General features: G+C 43.5%; 1 protein-coding gene across 2 annotated transcripts in view; it reads right to left on the reverse strand.

The window, feature by feature from the left end:
- Positions 1-25,708, reverse strand: part of EMILIN2 (elastin microfibril interfacer 2) — a 67,326-nt gene that overhangs the window by 36,314 nt on the left and 5,304 nt on the right. The window lies entirely within an intron of this gene.

The raw sequence follows: 25,708 nt of genomic DNA on the forward strand, positions 1-25,708 counted from the left end.
GCCTCCCTAGTAGCTGGGATTACAGGCATGTGCCACCACGCCTGGCTAATTTTTTTGTATTTTTCTTAGAGACGGGGTTTCTCCATGTTGGTCAGGCTGGTCTCAAACTCCCAACCCTCAGGTGATCCGCCCGCCTTGGCCTCCCAAAGTGCTGGAATTACAGCATGAGCTACCGTGCCTGGCGTGGCTGTTAACATTTAAACTAATTAAGACTGAACATTTTGTTCCTCCTCAGTCACACTAGTGTATTTCACAGACTTAACAGCACAAGTGGCAGTGGCCACGCTTGCAGTGTTGGGCAGCATGAACATCTCCATCATCACAGAACATTCTACCTGACAGGGCTGCGCCGGGGGTTCATGAGACTGCTGAGTAATCAGCAGCAGGCGAGCATCTGTTCACGTCTTGATCCCTAACCCCCATCAACCCATCTTCTCTCTCCCCCCACATCCATTCCAGACCTACGAATGGAATCTTCCCGAAAATACCCACATGTCCCAGAGGGAATCATCCCAGGGGACCATCTCGCCAGCTGCTCCACAAGGCAAGGCTCCTTGCCTTGTGTTTATGGCACTGACCTGGGTTTTATTTTGATACAGGCTACTAAAACTGCACAGAACCAAAACCTGGTGCCCCCTTGGGGACAATCGCTTAACGGGATTTCTCCGGAGAGCTGACTTTTAGTAAACCCTCTCCTTCCAGTCATTGGTTGCCCCCAGAAGCCTGGAGCCAGCTCTTCTTGCTCCATTCGTGTGTGTGGGAACACAGTATTGACTGGAACGGAGCCGGGAGGATGCAGGAAGAAACCAGAAAGGAGGTGTTTCCCCAGGGATGGTAGGAAGTACCCTAGCCAGGCCAGGGGGAAGAACTGCCCGCCCCAAAGAAGGAAAATGAGCATTTCCAGGAGACTCCAATTCTCACACAGGGCAGACTGGGTTGGGTTACCCGGAATCTGCTACTGCACTAAGTTTCCACAGAGCAGTTCATTCCAGCCACAGTAATTCATTCTTTTCAAATTTTGGTAAAATACACATAACATGAAATTTAGCCTCTTTTTTTTTTCCTTCCTTGAGACAGAGTCTCACTCTGTTGCCCAGGCTGGAGTACAGTGGCGTGATCTTGGCTCACTGCAACCTCCACCTCCGGGGTTCAAGTGATTCTCCTGCCTCAGCCTCACAAATAGCTAAGATTACAGACATCTGCCACCACGCCTGGCTAATTTTTCTATTTTTAGTAGAGACTGGGGCTTGCCATGTTGGCCAAGCTGGTCTCGAACTCCTGATCTCAGGTGGTCTGCCGGCCTCCGCCTCCCAAAGTGCTGGAATTACAGGTGTGAGCCACCGCGCCCGGCCACCTGAAATTTAGCATCTTAACCACTTTTAAGCATACAATTGTGCAGTGTTAAGCACACTCACGTTGTTATGTAGTCATCACCACTAGCCATCTCCAGAACTGTTTCACCTTCCCAAACTGAAACTCTGTCCCAATTAAACACCAACTCCCCATTCCCCTCTGACCCCAGTCCCTGGAAACCACCACTGTACATTCTCTATGAATTTGATGACTGTTATACCTCATTTAAGTGCAATCATAGAGTATTTGTCTCTTTGCGACTGGCTTATTTCACTTAGAGTAATGTCCTTAAGGCTCATCCAGGTCGCAGTGTGTCAGAATTTCCTTCCTTTTTACACAGCAATTCACTTTTACAAAGTTGACTTCAGTGTTCTAATTTAGAAATTCGCAAGACAGTGGACTGATTTTCTTTCTTTCTTTTTTTTTGAGATGGAATGTCGGTCTGTCACCCAGGCAGGAGTGCAGAGTTGAGATCTCAGCTCACTGCAACCTCCATCTCCTGGGTTCAAGTGATTCTCCTGCCTCAGCCTCCTGAGTAGCTGGGATTACAGGCACAGGCCACCACGCCCAGGTAATTTTTTGTATTTTTAGTAGAGATGGGGTTTTGCCATGTTGGTCAGGCTGGTATCAAACTACTGACCTCAGGTGATCCACCCACCTCAGCCTCTCAAAGTGTTGGGATAACAGGCGTGAGCCACCACGCCCAGCCAGTAGATTGATTTTCTAGGAACTACTTATGACAAATGTTTTATTTGTGGGGGAAAAAAAAAACAATCAATGAATAAAAAATAAGCTTTTTTCTTAGACGATGTGGTGTGAGAAAAAAACAGGGCTTTTTATATTTATTGACACTTTGCTAAACATGTTGGGCAGTAGAGGCTATAAAGTTTGAAATAGGAAGTGATTTCAAAACTAGGTTGAAGGAAAAGTAGTTCTGTCCAGTGGAAGAAACACTTCCCATTTGAATCCACTTTGTCCTACTGACAGTCAAAAATTGGCCATTTGAAACCATGTGCATCTATAAAGCCAATCTCTGCATGTTAGGAGGTTCACTCTGACCCCGGAGATCCCTTCCAATGCAAACATTCCACAGTCTGAAACAGTCTCCCACTCCAGATAAAGTCAAGGAACCAAAGGACCTTCTTGCAGCTTAAAGCACATCAAATGCCAAAATCAGAATTTTCATCTTATCTCTTTCTGCTACATCACATATTTTAATCAGATCTCTACATGGAGAAATTAATAACATGAAAGCAAAGAAATGTGAAATATTTCACTTGGCCTTTTAGGAAAATTCATCTAAATTCTAAAAGCCAGAATGCTTGGGCAAATACATTTCTGAAACACAAAATGTATCCAATGAATCTAAAAGGTTGAAGAGCCCTGATAAAAATCGGATTACAATGTAGCTTTGTACATTTTTTTTTTTGAGATGGAGTCTCACTCTGTCGCCCAGGCTGGAGTGCAGTGGTGCGATCTCGGCTCACTGCAAGCTCCGCCTCCCCGGTTCACACCATTCTCCTGCCTCAGCCTCCCGAGTAACTAGGACTACAGGCGCCCGCCACCACGCCCGGCTAATTTTTTGTATTTTTAGTAGAGACAAGGTTTCACCATGTTAGCCAGGATGGTCTCGATCTCCTGACCTCGTGATCTGCCCGCCTCGGCCTCCCAAAGTGCTAGGATTACAGGCGTGAGCCACCACGCCTGGTGTTTTGTACGTATTTTTAAAATAACAGATCTAAGACCAATGCAGTGTGTTCAAAATGAAAATATTCTACAGGAGACTGTTTCCCAGTACAAAGGATATACCTGCTGGAGAAATCACAATTGTAAAGCTGCTTATTTTTCCATTTCCTCTTGAATTAATTTCCTTATCACATAGAGTGACAAGCTAGCTTTTAAAATCTAAAATCCTGGCTGGGCGCGGCGGCTCACGTCTGTAATCCCAGCACTTTGGGAGGCTGAGGCAGGCCGATCACGAGGTCAAGAGATCAAGACCATCCTGGCTAACACTGTGAAACCCCGTCTCTACTAAAAATACAAAAAATTAGCCGGGTGTGGTGGCACGCGCCTGTGGTCTCAGCTACTCAGGAGGCTGAGGCAGGAGAATTGCTTGAACCCAGGAGGCAGAGGTTGCAGTGAGCTGAGATTGCGCCACTGCACTCCAGCCTGGGTGACAGAGCGAGACTCCATCTCAAAAAAAAAAAAAAAAAATCTAAAATCCTTTTCACTTCTCAGTATTTTTGCCCTGATCTATAGGGTAATGAATAGAAGTTTTCCCCACAATTTATCACCCCCCATATCCCAAAAGACAGAGCTATTCTACAGTCCAAAAGAAAGGTGATGAAAGAAAACCACAGCAGCTCTGCTTGCGAGGCTTGGTCCCAACTTGGCTGCAGCAGACAGTGAAGTTGTTATTCTTAGATTTACTAGGAGAGCGGTACCTTCCTTCTGAGCAAACTCACATGGCTAAAAATGACATCATCTCCAACTGCAGGCTGCGCCCAACCCCTTGAAATATAGCTCATGCATGCCTTCCACCGTGGGAGACGCATCACAAAACCCAAGGCACTGCCCTAAGTGTGGGGAGGTGGGGAGTGAGTGTGGGGCATCCCATGAGCCTTAGCTAACTGGCATGGCTGAACCATCCAAGACTTGATGGAGGCCCACATCTTCCTAAAGAATTATTTTGGGGAGGGCCATTGCTGCTGCAGGCTCTTTCAGCCAAATACATTCTATACTATCCCATTCTGAAACTGAGATCATGTTTCCTCATTCCTGGAGGCAGAATCACAGAACACTGGTCTCACGATCCCTCCCTCATCAGCTCCCCGAGTGTTCCCACGGCACGGCCATGAGAACATCTGCTGGCCTGAGCCATGGTGCTCACCACGAGGTGACCCTCCCTCCGTGGACTTGTGATCCAACCCTTTCTATTCAGAGCTGCTGAAAAATTCTATTTTGATTACTTCCTTTCTTTTTTAATGGCCCAAGTTCTCCTACAAAAGTCACAAGAACGACTGACATCCTTTCTCCTGCTCTTCCCTTGACCTGGGCTTTCCCTGGTTTGCAGCACTGGCACCCCTCCCTCTTCAAGGACTTTGGTCACCCTGTGCTTTCTCTTCCCAGGTGCCACATCCTCCAGCCACGCTTCAGCATGTAGCTGCCCATCCACCGTTCTCAGTGTTGTTTTTAAGATCCTGTACATCAAGAGAAGTGGCCGTGACATCCCACTTGGAATCAATTTCAGACCATTGGGTGAAGGCCACAGATGCTGACAAGCTCTTAAACAGGCCATGCCTGTAAATGGTGCCAGTCACTCAGAAGCATCGAAAATCTGGAGACATCAAGAGTTTCTTTGCAGATATAAACATAGTTTCTTCCTTTCGGTAAATTTATTCTCGTTTTTAAAATATCTAGATTTGAAAACACAGGAACACTTATATTTCTGCTCCAATTTATGACCATATGGAAGGAAAAGGACCCAAACATTACAACCTAGTTTCAAATTTCTTCCATAGTCCAGGCTAACACAGTATTACTATGTTTTTGAAATTCACACTTCACATAGTAAGGTGCAGATGTTTTCATTCGCCTGCACTCTGCTCAGAAGGGGCATGGCGTTTCTGGAAGAAAGTGCCAGAGCCCAACCCACCTCCAGGCCTGGAGGGATGGACAGCACCAAGGAGGGGAGGGAGCTGCTTAGCAAGATAAAGAGAAGAACTGATGCAGTTATTTTCCCCATTCTGTATGTCACCACATGTCTTCAGCAAATGATGGTACACACACACACAGAGGAATCTATCCAATAACAAAAAGTCATCAACTACAGCTGGGTGCAGTGGTGCACACCTGGAGTCCTAGCCACTCAGGAGGCTAAGGAGGAAGGATTGCTTAAGCCCAGGAGTTTGAGACCAGCCTGGGCAACATAACGAGACACTGTCTCTTAAAAAATAAAAATAAAAAAAAAAACAAGTAATCAACTACTAATACATACTATTATACAACATGAATGTGTTTATTTGCTCTTAAATGGGAGGGGTGATAGAGGAGGTGGCCATAGGGGAGTAAGAAGGAAAGAGGAGCTTTTCTCCAGGACGAATCAGGGTGGCCAACAGACTTTTAAGGTTGGTGACAACTATGATGTCCTTTAAGTCATTTGTGTTGTGACAGTCATCAGTAAAGTCCTCACGGCTAATGCAGGCTTGTGGGACTGTACTTCTATTAGAGAACTTAAGGGTATAAGGTTTCATACCAAGGCCAACCCAGAGTGGTTCAGAGAGCTAGCGCAGAACTCAGGAGGCTGCAGGACACTAAGCCTTGGGAATTGCCCCTGTCTACAGGGAAGATTTGGGGCTGCCACAATTCCTGTACTTCAAGAGGAATGAGACACATTTATAGACTTTTGGGGTGAAGAGGAGCCCAACTGACATCTGTTCACAACTTTTTTAATTTTTATTTATTTATTTATTTATTTATTTTGAGACGGAGTCTTGCTCTGTCGCCCAGGCTGGAGTGCAGTGACGCAATCTTGGCTCACTGCAAGCTCCGCCTCCTGGGTTCATGCCATTCTCCTGCCTCAGCCTCCTGAGTAGCTGGGACTACAGGCGCCACCACGCCCAGCTAATTTTTTGTATGTTTAGTAGAGACGGGTTTTACTGTGTTAGCCAAGATGATCTCGATCTCCTGACCTTGTGATCCGCCCACCTCGGCCTCCCAAAGTGCCGGGATTACAGGCGTGAGCTACTGCGCCCAGCTATTTATTTATTTTGTTGAGATGGAGTCTCACTCTGTCGCCCAGGCTAGAGTGCAGTGGTATAATCTTGGCTCACTGCAATCTCTGCCTCCTGGGTTCAAGTGATTCTCCTACCTCAACCTCCTGAGTAGCCGGGATTACAGGCATGTGCCACCATGTCTGGGTAATTTTGTATTTTTAGTAGAGATGGGGTTACACCATGCTGGCCAGGCTGGTCTCGAACTCCTGACCTCAGGTGATCCACCTGCCTCGGCCTCCCAAAGTGCTAGCATTATAGGCATGAGCCACCATGCCCGGCCCCGGCCTATAAGTGTTAAATATAGGTGGCTTGCTTCCCATTTCTTTAAAATTAAGCTTTTGGTTTTGCTTTTTTTTTAAAAAAAATCACATAATCTGCATTATTTTTTTTTATTTAAATAAAACACTTAAGATCTGTGGGTTAAGCAGTGTTTCTTGTTCTCTTAACAATAAACATGGGCATAAGCTAGCCCATGACCCAAAAAGACTTCACTTCGCCTCAATCAATTTTTGCAAATAAAATATAAAACCAGGCATGGTATTCTCAAAGAAGCCACACAATTAATATTAAAATAATTCCCTATGTGTTTAGTATTCACCTTTTTCAAAGAACAGTTATATCTTTGGTCACTGTATCCTCTTGGTAACGCCAAACTCTTCTCTATAGTGGCGTGACATGAACCCTCGCAATTTGAAAGCTGTGTCATGGATCAGAGCGAGTCACTTACAGCTTAGCAAAAAACATGTAAAGGTCACACTGAGATTGCCAAGTAAGTAATCTACATTACAATTTATATCATTACTTTGGTTGATTTAACTAGAATCTACCGTATCACATCATTTTAGCTGCAAGCTACTGCTTTTTCATTGAGTATTAAAAACCATTTTCAGTCCAGGCATGGTGGCTCGTGGCTGTAATTCCAGCACTGTGGGAGGCCAAGGCAGGAGGATCGCTTGAGCATAAGGATTCAAGGCCAGCCTGGGCAACATGGTGAGACCCCATATGAAATTTTTATTTTAAAAAAACCAGTTTCAAAGACTATCTCTCCCATAATTTCCATTTTAAAAATACAAGCCATGGACAGTTGTTCACATTTATAGTCTCCATGACTGAAAATTGAAAACCCAACCCAGATCACATGATTCGTAGTAGACGTAAAGACAAGCTGAAAACACATGCTTTTTCATCCATTCATTGAGCAACAGCAGCATCCTTTGGATGCCTACCAGGTGGTACCCGGGCACCACGGCCTTTCTTGAGCCATCAGTACTCAATATGAAGCAATTATACTAATATGGAAACCATATGAACAATAAACGTATCTCTATCATCCATAACAACTGAGGTGCACTAGTCCCAGCTTGGCCAAAGATCAGTTACATCAGACAAGACCCAACCCTGCTCTAATCCTCAGTTACCTCAAATATCAACTAAGATTTATAACATTTGCTCCTCTTTTGCCCCCCAGACATTAAAAGGATAAAAAAGGAAAAAGCTTTGAAACAATAAAGCTTTACAGAAATGAAAATTATATACAATGTATTTATTTACCATAAGGCAAACATTTGCAATAAGACTAAAAACTTGGACTGCCTCCATAATAATGGACTCCACTGCCCACATGAAGGGTTAGTTAATTTCTGACAATCAGGTGATGAATAATGAGGTCCTGATTGTCTCTCAGATGAAAGCAATCCTGCCATAACCTCCAAATGACAGGCCATGAACTAATTCAACTTCCTTTGCAACACGTGGTCCTTTCTAGCAATACCCTCAACAGAGGAGCACACAGATCCCCGCTCAGTGCCAAATCTCCATGTCCTCAGAACCTGTGGAGCAGGAGGAGCTGCGGTCCCAGGCCCAATGCTCACTCCCTCCACTGCCAGCTGGGCATCCCCCTCCGTTCTGGCACGGACTGCCAGTCTCCTGAGTGAGTCCCTCCTGTGCTCCTCACCCACATGGTCCCCCAACCCAAGTACATTTTGCACACACAGCTGGTTAGCATTTGAAAGCACAGCTCTGACGATGTCCCTGGCCAGGTATGGTGGCTCACGCCTGTAATCACAACACTTAGGGAGGCAGAGGCAGGAGGATCACTTGAGCCCAGAAGTTCGAGGCCAGGCTGGGCAACATAGCAAGACCCCATCCTCCATAAAAAGGGGGGAAAAACCCAAATTTGATGATGCCCCCAATGAAAGCATTCATGACCCTCCTTTGCATGGATAATAAAGCCCATACTCCCAACCACAATGTTCTGGACTGACTTGTGTGCCCCCCAGAAAGATATGTTGGAGTCCCAACCCCCAGTACCAGAAAATGTGACTTTATTTGGAGATAGGGTCTTTACAGAGGTGATCAAGTTAAAACAAGGTCATTAGAGTGGGTACTGATCCAATAGGCCTGGTGTCCTCAGAAAACAGGGAAAATTTAGTTAACAGGGTAGCTAAAGAAAAAAAAAGAGGGGTGGGGGAATTTGGAGACAGAGATAGGCACACACAGAAGGAAAGATGATGTGAAGAGACACAGGGAGAAGATGGACGTCTATGAGCCACGGAGAGAGGCCTGGAACAGATCCTTCCCTCGAAGCCCTCAGGAGAACCAACCCTGCCGATGTCTTGATCTGTAATCCCCTGTGGACACCCACCTCCAGGTCCCTGCTCGTGTATCTTGGCTTACGCTGACCTTGGCCTTCTCTCATATCTGCATGTATTCAACTAGAAGCTTCCTTTCAAAGCCATAAGACGTCACCACTTGCAAACAAGTTCTCGGATTCCTCCTGGCTGGAAATAACTTTCTTCCACCTCTGAACACCCCAGCACATTGTGTTTCTCTTACTGCAATTCTCATTCCCACCTTTTATGTTGTAATTATTTATGTTTATGTTTCAATTCGCTTGCTAGATGTGCACTTCCGGAAGCCAACAGAAAGATCCTTACTGTATCCCTGTAGAAACTAGTTCTAGGCCACATGTAGGCCTTGCACAAAAATATTTGTTTAATGAAACAAACAGTCTTTAAATAATAAGTCTTCTTTCAGGCCTGTTGAGCTTTCTGCCAATTCAAAATGGCTTATGCTAATTATGAATCCTTAATTCAACATTTTCCAGGGCTATAAATGTGAAATGTTTTTTACTTCATTATGTTTTTATTTTTATTTACTTATTTATTTTGAGACAGGGTCTGTCACGTAGGCTGGAGTGTAGTGGCATGATCATAGTTCACTGTAGCCTCAACCTCCCCAGCCCAAGCGATCCTCCCACCTCAGCCTCCTGAGTAGCTGGGACCACAGGCGTGCACCACCACACCCAGCTAATTTTTGTATTTTTGGTAGAGACTGGGTTTTGCCATGTTGCCCAGGCTGGTCTCTAACACCTGAGCCCAAGTGATCCACCTGCCTCGGCCTCCCAAAGTGTCATATTACAGGTGTGAGCCACCACGCCTGGTCCATTATTATTTTATCCAGTGTTCTATATCTGTAATGTATTTCCCATCTCAGCTGTTCTTCAGAAACTCCGAGAAGTATCCTTACTATCAGTATAAGTTATTTTGCCCACTCTGTATTTCACCTTATGTCTTCAGCAACTATATACAAATGATGGTACACACACACACACACACACACACACACACACACACACACACACACAGAGGAATCTATCCAACAACAAAAAGTAATCAACTACAGCCAGGTGCAGTGGCACACACCTGGCGTCCTAGCCACTCAGGAGGCTGAGGTGGGAGGATCGCTTAAGCCCAGGAGTTCAAAACCAGTCTGGGCAATATAGTGAGATCCCATCTCAAAAAAAAAAAAAAAAAATCAGCGACTGATACATACTACAACATGAATGAATCTCAAAATCTTTCTGTTCAATGAAAGAAGCCAGTCAAAAGAGAGTACAACCTGTATGACTCTATTTACATAAAACTTTAAAATATGCAAACTTATCCCTAGTGAGGGAAAGTGGATCAGCAGTTCCCAGGGAGGGGGTATGTGGAGAGAAACTGGAGGGAGAGATTAGCAAGGGATATGTTGATTGTGATGTTGGTTTCACGGGTATATATGTCAAAATATTAAATTGTACAACTTCAAATATGTGGCTTACTCATGTAAATTATACTTCAATTAAGCTTTTTTTTTTAAAACTGTAATTTCTGCATTAAGGTATTTTTAAATCTCTTCAAATCTGTGAAAGCAAAGTACCACAGAAGTCTTTTCTTGACTATGCAATAATATATTTCAATTACATAGAAACTAAAATCAGCATCATTAAGTCTTTGTCAAAGTTTCAGAATGTAGGTTTAACTAGAGTTGGTTTTTTAAAAGTGTATCAGATTACTCTTCAGACACATAACCAATTGTTTCTGCCTATTGAGAACTCAGGTCTAATGTTTACTTTTGTTCTTTTAAAGGTATTGGATCAATGATTAAGGAAGAAAGCCAAACAGGATTTAAAAAAAAATAACTCCCTTCAAACTGACATATTGTGTAAAATAACACAAAACATCACAGATGTATGTTAGCTTTTTGAAAATACAACAAGAAAAAAGTCCAGGACCAGATGGATTCACAGCTAAATCCTACCAGACATTTAAAGAAGAATTGGTACCAATCCTATTGACACTATTCCACAAGACAGAAAGAGAGAATCCTCCCTAAATCATTCTATAAAGCCAGTATCCTATAAAGCCAATACCAAAACCAGGAAACAATATAACAAAAAAAGAAAACTACAGACCAACATCCCTGATGAACATAGATGCAAAAATCCTTAACAAAATACTAGCTAACCAAACCAACAGCATATCAAAAAGATAAGCCACCATATCAAGTGGGTTTCACACCAGGGATGCAAGAATGGTTTAACATACACAAGTCAATAAATGTGATACACCACATAAACTGAATTAAAAACAAAAATCACACGATCATCTCAATAGACGCAGAAAAAGCATTTAATAAAATCCAGCATTGCTTTATGATTAAAATTCTCAGCAAAATCAGCATACAAGAGACATACTTCAATGTAATAAAAGCCATCTATGACAAACCTACAGCCAACATAATACTGAACAGGGAAAAGTTGAAAGCTTTCCCTCTGAGAACTGGAATAAGACAAGGATGCCCACTCTCACCACTTCTCTATTCAACATAGTGCTGGAAGTCCTAGCCAGAGCAATCAGATGAGAAAGAAATAAAAGGCATCCAAATCTGTAAAAAGGAAGTCAAACTGTCACTGTTTGCTGATGATATGATTATATACCTAGAAAACCCTAAAGACTCCTCCAAAAAGCTCCTAGAACTGATAAGTGAATTCAGCAAAGTTTCAAGATACAAAATTAAAGTACACAAATCAGTAGTTCTGATATACACCAAAAGTGACCAAGCTGAGAATCAAATCACAAACTCAACCCCTTTTACAATAGATACAAAAACAAAAACAAAACTTAGGAATATACCTAACCAAGAAGGTAAAAGACCTCCACAAGGAAAACTACAAAACACTGCTGAAAGAAATCATAGAGGGGGAGGAGCCAAGATGGCCGAATAGGAACAGCTCCAGTCTACAGCTCCCAGCATGAGTGACGCAGAAGACAGGTGATTTCTGCATTTCCAACTGAGGTACCGGGTTCATCTCACTGGGGAGTGTTGGACAGTGGGTGCAGTGCACCCAGCATGAGCCGAAGCAGGGCGAGGCATTGCCTCACCCGGGAAGTGCAAGGGGTCAGGGAATTCCCTTTCCTAGTCAAAGAAAGGGGTGACAGACAGCACCTGGAAATCAGGTCACTCCCACCCTAATACTGCACTTTTCCAACGGTCTTAGCAAATGGCACACACCAGATTATATCCCGCGCCAGGCTTGAAGGATCCTACTCCCACGGAGCCTCGCTCACTGCTAGCACAGCAGTCTGAGATCAAACTGCAAGGTGGCAGCGAGGCTGGGGGAGGGGCACCCGCCATTGCCCAGGCTTGAGTATGTAAACAAAGCAGCCAGGAAGCTCGAACTGGGTGGAGCCCACCTTAGCTCAAGGAGGCCTGCCTGCCTCTGTAGACTCCACCTCTGGAGGCAGGGCATAGCCAAACAAAAGGCAGCAGAAACCTCTGCAGACTTAAATGTCCCGGTCTGACAGCTTTGAAGAGAGTACTGGTTCTCCCAGCATGCACCTGGAGATCTGAGAACGGACAGACTGCCTCAAGTGGGTCCCTGACCTCCGAGTAGCCTAACTGGGAGGCACCCCCCAGGTAGGGGCAGACTGACACCTCACATGGCCAGGTACTCCTCTGAAACAAAACTTCCAGAGGAACGATCAGCCAGCAACATTTGCTGTTCACCAATATCCACTGTTCTGCAGCCTCTGCTGCTGATACCCAGGCAAACAGGGTCTGGAGTGGACCTCCAGCAAACTCCAACAGACCTACAGCTGAGGGTCCTGACTGTTAGAAGGAAAACTAACAGAAAGGACATCCACACCAAAACCCCAACTGTATGTCACCATCATCAAAGACCAAAGGTAGATAAAACCACAAAGATGGGGAAAAAACAGAGCAGACAAACTGGAAACTCTAAAAATCAGATTGCCTCTCCTTCTCCAAAGGAACACAGTTCCTCACCAGCAGCGGAACAAAGCTGGACGCAGAATGACTTTGACGAGTTGAGAGAAGGCTTCAGAAGATCAAACTACTCTGAGCTAAAGGAAGAAGTTCGAACCCATGGCAAAGAAGTTAAAAACCTTGAAAAAAATTAGACAAATGGCTAACTAGAATAACCAATGCAGAGAAGTCCTTAAAGGACCTGATGGAGCTGAAAACCATGGCACGAGAACTACGTGACCAATGCACAAGCCTCAATAGCTGATAGGATCAACTGGAAGAAAGGGTATCAGTGATGGAAGATCAAATGAATGAAATGAAGCAAGAAGAGAAGTTTAAAGAAAAAAGAATAAAAAGAAACAAACAAAGCCTCCAAGAAATATGGGACTATGTGAAAAGACCAAATCTACATCTGATTGTTGTACCTGAAAGTGACAGGGAGAATGGAACCGAGTTGGAAAACACTCTGCAGGATATTATCCAGGAGAACTTCCCCAATCTAGCAAGGCAGGCCAACACTCAGATTCAGGAAATACAGAGAACGCCACAAAGACACTCCTCAAGAAAAGCAACCCCAAGACACATAATTGTCAGATTCACCAAAGTTGAAATGAAGGAAAAAATGTTAAGGGCAGCCAAAGAGAAAGGTCGGGTTACCCACAAAGGGAAGCCCATCAGACTAACAGCTGATCTCTCAGCAGAAACTCTACAAACCAGAAGAGAGTGGGGCCCAATATTCAACATTCTTAAAGAAAAGAATTTTAAACCCAGAATTTCATATCCTGCCAAACTAAGCTTCATAAGTGAAGAAGAAATAAAATACTTTACAGACAAGCAAATGCTGAGATTTTGTCACCACCAGACCTGCCCTACAAGAGCTCCTGAAGGAAGCACTAAACATGGAAAGGCACAACCGGTACCAGCCACTGCAAAAACATGCCAAATTGTAAAGAGCATCGAGGCTAGGAAGAAACTGCATCAACTAACGAGCAAAATAACCAGCTAACAACATAAAGACAGGATCAAATTCACACATAACAATATTAACCTTAAATGTAAATGGACTAAATGCTCCAATTAAAAGACACAGACTGGCAAATTGGATAAAGAGTCAAGACCCATCAGTGTGCTGTATTCAGGAAACCCATCTCACGTGCAGAGACACACATAGGCTCAAAATAAAGGCATGGAGGAAGATCTACCAAGCAAATGGAAAACAAAAAGAGGCAGGGGATGCAATCCTAGTTTCTGGTAAAACAGACTTTAAACCAACAAAGATCAAAAGAGACAAAGAAGGCCATTACATAATGGTAAAGGGATCAATTCAACAAGAAGAGCTAACTATCCTAAATATATATGCACCCAATACAGGAGCACCCAGATTCATAAAGCAAGTCCTGAGTGACCTAAAAAGAGACTTAGACTACCACACAATAATAATGGGACACTTTAACACCCCACTGTCAACATTAGACAGATCCACAAGACAGAAAGTTAACAAGGATACCCAGGAATTGAATTCAGCTCTGCACCAAGCAGACCTAATAGACATCTACAGAACTCTCCACCCCAAATCAACAGAATATACATTCTTTTCAGCACCACATCACACCTATTCCAAAATTGACCACATAGTTGGAAGTAAAGCTCTCCTCAGTAAATGTAAAAGAACAGAAATTATAACAAACTGTCTCTCAGACCACAGTGCAATCAAACTAGAACTCAGTTTTAAGAAACTCACTCAAAACAGCTCAACTACATGGAAACTGAACAACCTGCTCCTGAATGACTACTGGGTACATAACGAAATGAAGGCAGAAATAAAGATGTTCTTTGAAACCAAGGAGAACAAAGACACAACATACCAGAATCTCTGGGACACATTCAAAGCAATGTGTAGAGGGAAATTTATAGCACTAAATGCCCACAAGAGAAAGCAGGAAAAATCTAAAATTGACACCCTAACATCACAATTAAAAGAACTAGAGAAGCAAGAGCAAACACATTCAAAAGCTAGCAGAAGGCAAGAAATAACTAAGATCAGAGCAGAACTGAAGGAATCAAAAAATCAATGAATCCAGGAGCTGTTTTTTTGAAAAGATCAACAAAATTGATAGACCACTAGCAAGACTAATAAAGAAGAAAAGAGAGAAGAATCAAATAGATGCAATAGAAAATGATAAAGGGGATATCACCACCGATCCCACAGAAATACAAACTACCATCAGAGAATACTATAAACATCTCTACTCAAATAAACTAGAAAATCTAGAAGAAATGGATAAATTCCTCGACACATACAGCCTCCCAAGACTAAACCAGGAAGAAGCTGAATCTCTGAATAGACCAATAACAGGCTCTGAAATTGAGGCAATAATTAATAGCTTAGAAACCAAAAAAAGTCCAGGACCAGATGGATTCACAGCCGAATTCTACCAGAGGTACAAGGAGGAGCTGGTACCATTCCTTCTGAAACTATTCCAATCAATAGAAAAAGAGGGAATCCTCCCTAACTCATTTTATGAGGCCAGCATCATCCTGATACCAAAGCCGGGCAGAGACACAACAAAAAAAAGAGAATTTTAGACCAATATCCCTGATGAACATCGATGCAAAAATCATCAATAAAATACTGGCAAACCAAATCCAGCAGCACATCAAAAAGCTTATCCACCATGATCAAGTGGGCTTCATCCCTGGGATGCAAGGCTGGTTCAACATACGCAAATCAATAAACATAATCCAGCCAACGACAAAAACCACATGATTATCTCAACAGATGCAGAAAAGGCCTTTGACAAAATTCAACAACACTTCATGCTAAAAGCTCTCAATAAATTAGGTATTGATGGGTCGTATCTCAAAATAATAAGAGCTATCTATGACAAACCCACAGCCAATATCATACTGAATGGGCAAAAACTGGAAGCATTCCCTTTGAAAACTGGCACAAGACAGGGATGCCCTCTCACCACTCCTATTCAACATAGTGTTGGAAGTTCTGGCCAGGGCAATCAGGCAGGAGAAGGAAATAAAGGGTATTCAATTAGGAAAAGAGGAAGTCAAATTGTCCCTGTTTGCAGATGACATGATTGTATATCTAGAAAACCCCATTGTCTCAGCCCAAAATCTCCTTAAGCTGATAGGCAACTTCAGCAAAGTCTCAGGATACAAAATCAATGTACAAAAATCACAAGCATTCTTATACACCAATAACAGACAAACAGAGAGCCAAATCATGAGTGAACTCCCATTCACAATTGCTTCAAAGAGAATAAAATACCTAGGAATCCAACTTACAAGGGATGTGAAGGACCTCTTCAAGGAGAACTACAAACCACTGCTCAAGGAAATAAAAGAGGATACAAACAAATGGAAGAACATTCCATGCTCATGGGTAGGAAGAATCAATATCGTGAAAATGGCCATCCTGCCCAAGGTAATTTATAGATTCAACACCATCCCCATCAAGCTATCAATGACTTTCTTCACAGAATTGGAAAAAACTACTTTAAAGTTCATATGGAACCAAAAAAGAGCCCACATCACCAAGTCAATCCTAAGCCAAAAGAACAAAGCTGGAGGCATCACACTACCTAACTTCAAACTATACTACAAGGCTACAGTAACCAAAACAGCATGGTACTGGTACCAAAACAGAGATATAGACCAATGGAACAGAACACAGCCCTCAGAAATAATGCCACATATCTACAACTATCTGATCTTTGACAAACCTGACAAAAACAAGCAATGGGGAAAGGATTCCCTATTTAATGAATGGTGCTGGGAAAACTGGCTAGCCATATGTAGAAAGCTGAAACTGCATCCCTTCCTTACCCCTTATACAAAAATTAATTCAAGATGGATTAAAGACTTAAATGTTAGACCTAAAACCATAAAAACCCTAGAAGAAAACCTAGGCAATACCATTCAGGACATAGGCAGGGGCAAGGACTTCATGTCTAAAACACCAAAAGCAATGGCAACAAAAGCCAAAACTGACAAATGGGATCTAATTAAACCAAAGAGCTTCTGCACAGCAAAAAAAACTACCATCAGAGTGAACAGGCAACCTACAGAATGGGAGAAAATTTTTGCAATCTATTCATCTGACAAAGGGCTAATATCCAGAATCTACAATGAACTCAAACAAATTTACAAGAAAAAAACAAACAACCCCATCAAAAAGTGGCAAAGGATATGAACAGACACTTCTCAAAAGAAGACATTTATGCAGCCAAAAGACACATGAAAAAATGCTCATCATCACTGGCCATCAGAGAAATGCAAATCAAAACCACAATGAGATACCATCTCACACCAGTTAGAATGGCAATCATTAAAAAGTCAGGAAACAACAGGTGCTAGAGAGGATGTGGAGAAATAGGAACAGTTTGACACTGTTGGTGGGACTGTAAACTAGTTCAACCCTTGTGGAAGTCAGTGTGGCGATTCCTCAGGGATCTAGAACTAGAAATACCATTTGACCCAGCCATCCCATTACTGGGTATATACCCAAAGGATTATAAATCATGCTGCTATAAAGACACATGCACATGTATGTTTATTGTGGCATTATTCACAATAGCAAAGACTTGGAACCAACCCAAATGTCCAACAATGATAGACTGGATTAAGAAAATGTGGCACATATACACCATGGAATACTATGCAGCCATAAAAAAGGATGAGTTCATGTCCTTTGTAGGGACATGGATGAAGCTGGAAACCATCATTCTCAGCAAACTATCCCAAGGACAAAAAACCAAACACCTCATGTTCTCACTCATAGGTGGGAATTGAACAATGAGAACACATGGACACAGGAAGGGGAACATCACACACCGGGGCCTGTTGTGGGGTGGGGGGAGGGGGGAGGGATAGCATTAGGAGATATACCTAATGTTAAATGACGAGTTAATGGGTGCAACACACCAACATGGCACATGTATACATATGTAATGAACCTGCACGTTGTGCACATGTACCCTAAAACTTAAAGTATAAAAAAAAAAAAATCATAGATGACATAAACAAATGGAAACACACACCATGTTCATGGATGGGTAGAATCAGTATTGTGAAAATGACCATACTGCCAAAAGCAATCTACAAATTCAATGCAATTCCCATCAAAATACCACCATCATTCTTCACAGAACTAGAAAAAATCCTAAAATTCATATGTAACCAAAAAGAGTCCACATAGCCAAAGCAAAACTAAGCAAAAAGAACAAATCTTGAAGCATCACATTATCTGACTTCAAATTATACTATAAAGCCATAGTCACCAAAACAGCATGGTACTGGTATAAAAACAGGCACATAGACCAATGGAACAGAATAGAGAACCCAGATATAAACCCAAATACTTACAGCCAACTGATATTCAATAAAGGAAACAAAAACAAAGTGGGGAAAGGACACCCTATTTAACAAATGGTGCTGGGATAATTGGCAAGCCATATGTAGAAGAATGAAACTGGATCCTCATCTCTTACCTTTTACAAAAATCAACTCAAGATGGATCAAGGACTTAAATCTAGGACCTGAAACTATAAAAATGCTAGAAGATAACATTGGAAAAGCCCTTCTAGACCTTGGCTTAGGCAGAGACTTCATGACCAAGAATGCAAAAGCAAATGCAACAAAAACAAAGATAAATAGGTGGGACTTAATTAAACTAAAGAGCTTTTGCAAGGCAAAAGGAACAGTCAGCAGGGTAAACAGACAACCCACAGAGTAGGAGAAAATCTTCACAATCTACACATCTGACAAAGGACTAATATCCAGAATCTATAGCAAACTCAAACAAATTAGCAAGAAGAAAACAAACAATCCCATCAAAAAGTAGGCTAAGGACATGAATGGACAATTCTCAAAAGAAGATGTACAAATGGCCAAAAAACATATGAAAAAATCCTCAACATTACTAATGATCAGGGAAATGAAAATCAAAACCACAATGCGATACCACCTTACTCCTGCAAGAATGGCCATAATCCAAAAAACTTAAAAATAATAGACATTGGCATGTATGTGGTGAAAAGGGAACACTTTTACACTGCTGATGGGAATGTAAACTAGCCCAACCACTATGGAAAACAGTGTGGGGGTTCCTTAAAGAACTAAAAGTAGAACTACCATTTGATCCAGCAACCCCACTACTGGGTATTTACCCAGAGAAAAAGAAGTCATTATATGAAAAAGATACTTACACATGCACGTTTACAGCAGCACAATTCGCAATTGCATAAATGTGGAACCAACCCAAATGTCCGTCAACCAACAAGTGGATAAAGAAACTGTGGTATAGGGCCGGGCGTGGTGGCTCATGACTGTAATCCCAGCACTTTGGGAGGCTGGGGTGGGTGGATCACTTGAGGTCAGGAGTTCTAGACCAGCCTGGCCAACATGGTGAAACCCCGTCTCAACTAAAAATACAAAAATTAGCTGGGCATGGTGGTGGGCACCTGTAATCCCAGCTACTCGGGAGGCTGAGGTGGGACAATCACTTGAACTCAGGAGGCGGAGGTTGCGGTGAGCCGAGATGGTGTCACTGCACTCCAGAGCCTGGGCAACAGAGAGAGAATCAGAAGAAAGAAAAGAAAGAGAAAAAAGAAAGAAACTGTGGAATGAATATATATATATATATATATATGATGGAATACTACTCAGCTATAAAAAGGGATGAATTAATGGTATTCGCAGCAACCTGGATGGAATTGGAGACTATTATTCTAAGTGAAGTAACTCAGGAATGGAAAACCAAACATTATGTTCTCACTCATAAGTGGGAGCCAAACTATGAGGATGCAAAGGCCTAAGAATGTCACAATGGACTTTGGGGACTCAGGGGAAAAGGGTGGGGAGGGGGTGAGAAATAAAAACTACAAATTGGGTTCGGTGTATACTGCTCAAGGGATGGGTGCACCAAAATCTCACAAATCACCACTAAAGAACTTACTCATGTAGCCATTCCCCAAAAACCTATGGAAATAAAAAAAAAATAAACAAAAAAGAAAATACAACAAAAAGCGCTTCCTAATTGGGATTACTCATTTTCCGGTAATGATTCTGACAAGGAGTTTCTAGAAAGTGCTTTGCTCTTTGGTTCCAGATACGAGATACAGCGGCATTTCTGCTTTCCCCCTGCACTGGCCGTGAGAGGGAGATCTGTGCCTTGCCTTGCCAGTTATTTTCAGCAACAATGCAACAGAATGACTCGCAAATCTCGAGAGTGGCCAGGAGGTGATGAAACTTGCTGTGATGAGAAAGGGCGCGTTGCCCATCGTGGCGGAGTGGGGGCCCTGACCTTGCTTCCTGGCACCAGCAGGCTGCTGCTCCTGCTGAAAGCTGCCCAAAATCTCCAAGGTCAGAGATGCCTGACATAAACCATGCCTGAGCACCGTCAGCACAACAGACTGGACTCAAGGTTCTGGAATGTGTGAAATATTAAGAAAGGCTTGACCATACCTCCCTGCCCCAGTCCTTCATTCAAAGGCTAAAGGCAAGCCAGGGTCCCTTTAATGGAGAGAGGTTCTCCCCAAGAAGGGCTGGATTGCGAAACTCGTCCCACGCCCTAAGTTCTGTCGCAATCACCCCCTTGGCTTTCCTCCTCCGTTTCAAGATATGTGCAAAAGCTTCAGTTAGCAGAAAAACAAGTAGCATTGTCACCACTATGGTTTAGAAAACACTTTTAGGTCTTTACCTCATTATCCTCTCACAACATCCCTGTCGAGTAGATGTAGGGAAACCACTTCAAGTAAGAGGGAAACATCTTGTGCCTTGTCTTCTGATGGACTGAGAGTAAATCTCTGTAAAACATAACCTAATGAAGGCCATGCATTAGGCAGAACCTGTGCAATCACAAAGGTGCACAGAGATGCGAAAAGTTGGGGAAAAGCTGCAAAGTCTCAGCAAATTCTTCCATTGAAATGATCCACTTAAAAAGTTTCACCTACACTGTTTTTCTTTAAACCAAACTTCTTTTAACCAAACACATAATAAAATACACTGTCCTGAAAGGCTGACACTGCAAAGAGTAATTCTTAGGCGTATTCCCTCATCTTCTAATATTTTCTTAGGTGGAACAAAAAAAGGGCAGCTGAGTCCTTCTGGGTCCTTCTAAGCGACACACCCAGAAACGTTTGCTTTTACAGCATTTTCGAACCAGGAATTTGGCTCATTTGAATGCTCCCTACTTTGTTTCAGCCCCCATCATTTTAAAACAGGAAGGAAAGAAGAAAACTTATTGGCATGTTTAGTTTTAGTCATTTCATTATTTTTCCTTCAGTGTGAACTGCTGTCATGTTGAAAAATAAGGGGCTCCTCCCTCGATTCTCCCAGGAAAATGGTTCTTTGTAAGGAGAAATCATGCTCGGCTGTACCATGTTATCAAGTGGTTTGTTATTTTTAAGCCCAGAAAACTGCTTCATCAAGGATGGAAGTAGTTAACGCTGAACAGTCAAAAAGTCATGCGGCCAATGATAAATCAGAACATTTGTGTGGCAGACTAGAACGAACCTCACCACTGGTATAGTTTACCCGCTTTCGATGTTTAAAAACAGGATGTAAAGTTCTGTGTAACTGTTGGATGCAGCACCTACTTCATTATGTACACGCAGCACATGTTAGTAACAACTTAATATTAGGCACATGAGGAAGAGGATTTTTTTCTGAAAGAATTCAAGGAACACATTAGTGGCCGTGGGATAGATCACCTGGGGACTGGCACTAGTTTACCACCACTCACAGCAACATCCAACATTTAGCTAACCTTTCTATACTGACCTACTCCAGGCACACAGACACCTGCAGAACCAGTAAGAAATACCCACAGGCTACTGCAGCATTGACTTTGACCATAATCACTTATGTGCATTTCCCCAAAGAGACTGCACTGCTGGCTCGGCTTCCAATGCAATTTCTAAGAATTTCACTTAATTTTTTTTACATTTAAATTTTATTTTATTTTTTAGAGGCAGGGGGTCTCACTATGTTGCCCAGGCTGGATTCAAACTCCTGGACTCAAGTGATCCTCTCGCTTCAGCCTCCTGAGTAGCTGGAATTACAGGAACATACCACCGTGCCCGGCTGAGCTTCACTTAAAGTTTATCTTAGGCAAGCCAGCGTCATTATTATCTTAATTCACTGAATTTAACGATTTCAACCGAGAGCATTTTAGCCTTTCTCCAATGTGTCAGTAAGCATTAACTTCAAACCCAAAGTCTTCAAAGATAAGATCACCTGTGAGGCAATAACATTCCAAACCAACAAACAATGAAAACAGTGAGTGTTCACCAGACGTGCCTGCTAGGTATGCCTTACGTTAGTGTGGCAGCGCAATTTTTAAAAGTTCTGTCAGCTGTGTTCCCGTACTTGGGCCTCCTCCCCACAACCCTGTCATGTAGACGTGAGGAAAGTGGGCCTCAGAAGGGCTAAGTGACTTGCCTGTGGTCACACAGCTTGGTGGTGGGAGATGTCAGGCTGTAGGCCAACTCTTCTGTCTCCTCTTCTGAAGCACGTCAGCCACCCACCCAACCTGGCTGGAGCTCCCACCCATTTGCCGTTCTCTACAGCCTGCCCCCACCTGCCTCCCCTTTTCCGGCTATCTCAGGATTTTAACTCAAATACCACGTGCCAGCGTGGGTGGAACACATCAACAGAGGAAGACCAGTTACGGAGCTTAATTAAGACAAGCTCTAACAAAAAGCAGGCTGTTTTTCGTAAGACCATTAACTCTATTTGAATGCTATTCACTGTTCTGTAAGACAAAGGTAGAAAGTGTAGCCCCTAAGCATGAAGTTCTTTTTCCAAGACCCCAGTCTCAGCCCTGCCTGGTCTCCTGGCTGAACTTGTGATAAGAATAAAATAATGGTGTGGAAATGTTCTGGAAATGCCGAAGGGCCCTGCAAACATAGCATCTCCTCCACTGGGAACCTAGGAAAGAGACAGGAACAAGAGAAATAAGAAACCTGAAAGGAAGATCTGCCGATTCTAGGGGAGCAGCCCCAAGGGGCCGATAAGGACTGGAAACCCAAAGAAAGAAACTCAAAATAGCAACAGTCCGCAGCTCTCGAGGGCTGGGCGCCTGGGATTCCAGCCCTCCCGTGCAGGAGTCTCTTGACACGAGCTCAGTCTTCCTCAGCTGACTCCAAGTTACCTTCGATGCCAAGGAACAAGCCTCCTAACAGCCAATTGATGGCGAAACTTTTGTTTAAAAGCTGAAGGAAAAAAAATTCCCCCAAAGCTATACACAAAAGGTACTTTTTGAACTGAAAGTTATTCTGTTCCTGGAGATGTAGAAAACAGAAAATTGGCTCTAGAAGATGTAAGCCCTCATTTTCTTTCCCCTGATCCCCACAGCCTTACATGTTCTGTTCTGGGTTTTTTTGTTTGTTTTGTTTTTGACTCTGTCACCCAAGCTGGAGTGCAGTAGTGCAATCATGGCTCACGGCAGCCTTCAACTCCCAGGCTCAAGCAATCCTCCCGCATCAGCCTCTCCAGTAGCTGGGACTACAGGCACGTAGCACCATACCCAGCTAGTTTATTCTATTTTTTGTAGAGACAAGGTTTCACTATGTTAATCAGGCTGGTCTTGAACTCCTGGGCTCAAGTGATCCTCTTGCCTCTGCCTCCCAAAGTGCTGGAATTATAGGCATGAGCCACCACACCCAGCCAAATGGTGTGTGTGTGTGTGTGTGTGTGTGTGTGTGTGTGTGTGTGTGTGTTTTAAGCCACATTTCCTGGCTGAGGTTATTCCCTAATAGACAAATTTTCTGCCAACTGAACAACCATCTGCTCCCCTCGGAACCTGAGGAGGATTAGAGGTGTTCTCAACTCAACAGAACTCAACACCTGCTGCAAATTCCTGGCAGGCATCATCTCAGCAGCACAAGCTCTGTGTGTTGGCCCCACCCAGATCCCTCCCCCGACTGGTAAGATCTTTTTAGAAAAAGAGCTAATAGGAAAAAATTCCAGCAAGATACAACTCAGGCCTCGAAGGGCTGAGGGGGAGGTGGCCAGATGCTGATAAGCCCAAGTCAGTGTGTGGTGTCAGAAAGAGAAAACTCTGGGCCCTACAGAAACTCAGCCCTGAGCTGGGAGGCAAAGTGAACTCAGAGGGAATAATCCTGCCTCACCTCTGGGGTCCTTGGATGTCTTCACCGACAATGCAGCCCATCTGTGGACCGGACATCTCCAAAAGCCCCCAATACTAAAACCATCAGGCTGAGCAGGAGGTGATGGGACAATTGGGAAGCATGAAAGAAAACAACGCCAGTCCAATAAAGAGAAGAAACATGGTGCTGTTTTCTACCAGCCGTACATCCAAACACTACCAATAGGTATTGGAGGCTGTAAGAAATGTCAGGCCCTTCCCTTCTGCCTTTCCACCCTGCCAGGGAGGCTGGCAATGCAGCACCCGCTGCGGTAGGCATCACACATGCACCCTCAGGGTGCTCAGCCCGGCTGTGGGTTGAGACCTCCAGGGGCTACTGGGTGTGGAGTGGGAGGAGTGTGAGGCTTGAAAATAACAGGCCTGGGTTTGGAGGCAGGCTCTGCTGCTTCCTAACTACTTGCCCTCCTGTAAAATGGGGGCAATGACCCCAGAGGTTTGCTATAAGAATGGAAAACAATGAATGTGGCGGGGCTTGTCACATTCTTACCATGCACTTTAAGGAAATATTCCCACTGCGGTCAGCCTCAATCCCACGGATGTCAACCTGCCCAGTGCCTCATACAAAGAATTCCAAGTCACTCCGATTCCACATCTCCACATATCTGTCCCTAAAACCAGCCCATGACCAAGGCAGAACCTCCCCGCCTTTACAGCGGCTCCGGAGAGTCCGGATTCAGAGGCTGCGTCCACCACACTGACGGGCGATCGCTGGGAATGTCCTAAGGGCTGGGGGGTGGCAGGATCTACCAGACTGTTCAAGCTGCCAAGGGTTTTTAGGATTAATTGGGAAAATTCCCCAATACAGTGAAATTTTTAAGAGATTTGCCTCCATTAATGTACAAGTATAAAGTAAAACAATTACCTCAGGAGGGGAAAACCACCCTTAGACCCACCTTGGGAATTAGGACTGAATGGTAAATGCCTAGCATGCAGCTATGTGCTATTTAGAGTCCACAAGTCCCTTCTGCATCCTCTCCTTATCTCCCAGGGGATGGTGCCCCTTTCCTTCTCCTCTTCCTCAGATTCTATTGAGCCACCCTTAGGAATTTACTGAGGGAAGACAAATCATGTTTTGTTGAAGCAATCCTGTGCCCGGAGGATCCAGAGCCCTCCTCACATCTAGTACCTGTGCACTAGAGAGAGACACAGAGAGAGAAGACATCCCAATTTTAAATTGCTAAGTGATGGTGAATCTTTATAGGTGTTAAGAATTATCATTGCAGGCCAGGCTCAATGGCTCACGCCTATAATCCCAGCACTTTGGGAGGCTGAGGCAGGCGGATCACTTGAGGTCAGGAGTTCGAGACCAGTCTGGCCAACATGGTGAAACCCCATCTCTACTAAAAATACAAAAATTAGCTGGGCATGGCGGTACAGGTCTGTAATCTCAGCTGCTCAGCAGGCTGAGGCAGGAGAATTGCTTGAACCTAGGAGGCGGAGGTTGCAGTGAGCCGAGATGGTGCCACTGCACTCCAGCCTGGGCAACAAAGCGAGACTCTGTCTCAAAAAAGAAAAAACGAATTTTTGCACAATTACTTACACACAAAACTAGTATCACAACCATTAGGGCATGGGCTTTAAATTCTTCTTCTGGAAGCCTGCATTTAACACCATTTCCCTGTGACAAGTTTCATGTTGGCAGCTGAGCTCAGGAACATACGTGTGGAAGTCCTGAAGTGGTCGAGCTCACTGGTCCATGCAGTATATCTGATAACTCTCGCCTCTCTAATAACAACTTTAAGCAGTCCAGTCTGCCAGTGTTTCATTAAAATAAGCCAACAAACTGTATAGTGTGAAAAATGACATA

The sequence above is a fragment of the Pongo abelii genome, chromosome 17, assembly GCF_028885655.2.
Source record: "Pongo abelii isolate AG06213 chromosome 17, NHGRI_mPonAbe1-v2.0_pri, whole genome shotgun sequence".
Taxonomy (NCBI): Eukaryota; Metazoa; Chordata; class Mammalia; order Primates; family Hominidae; genus Pongo; species Pongo abelii.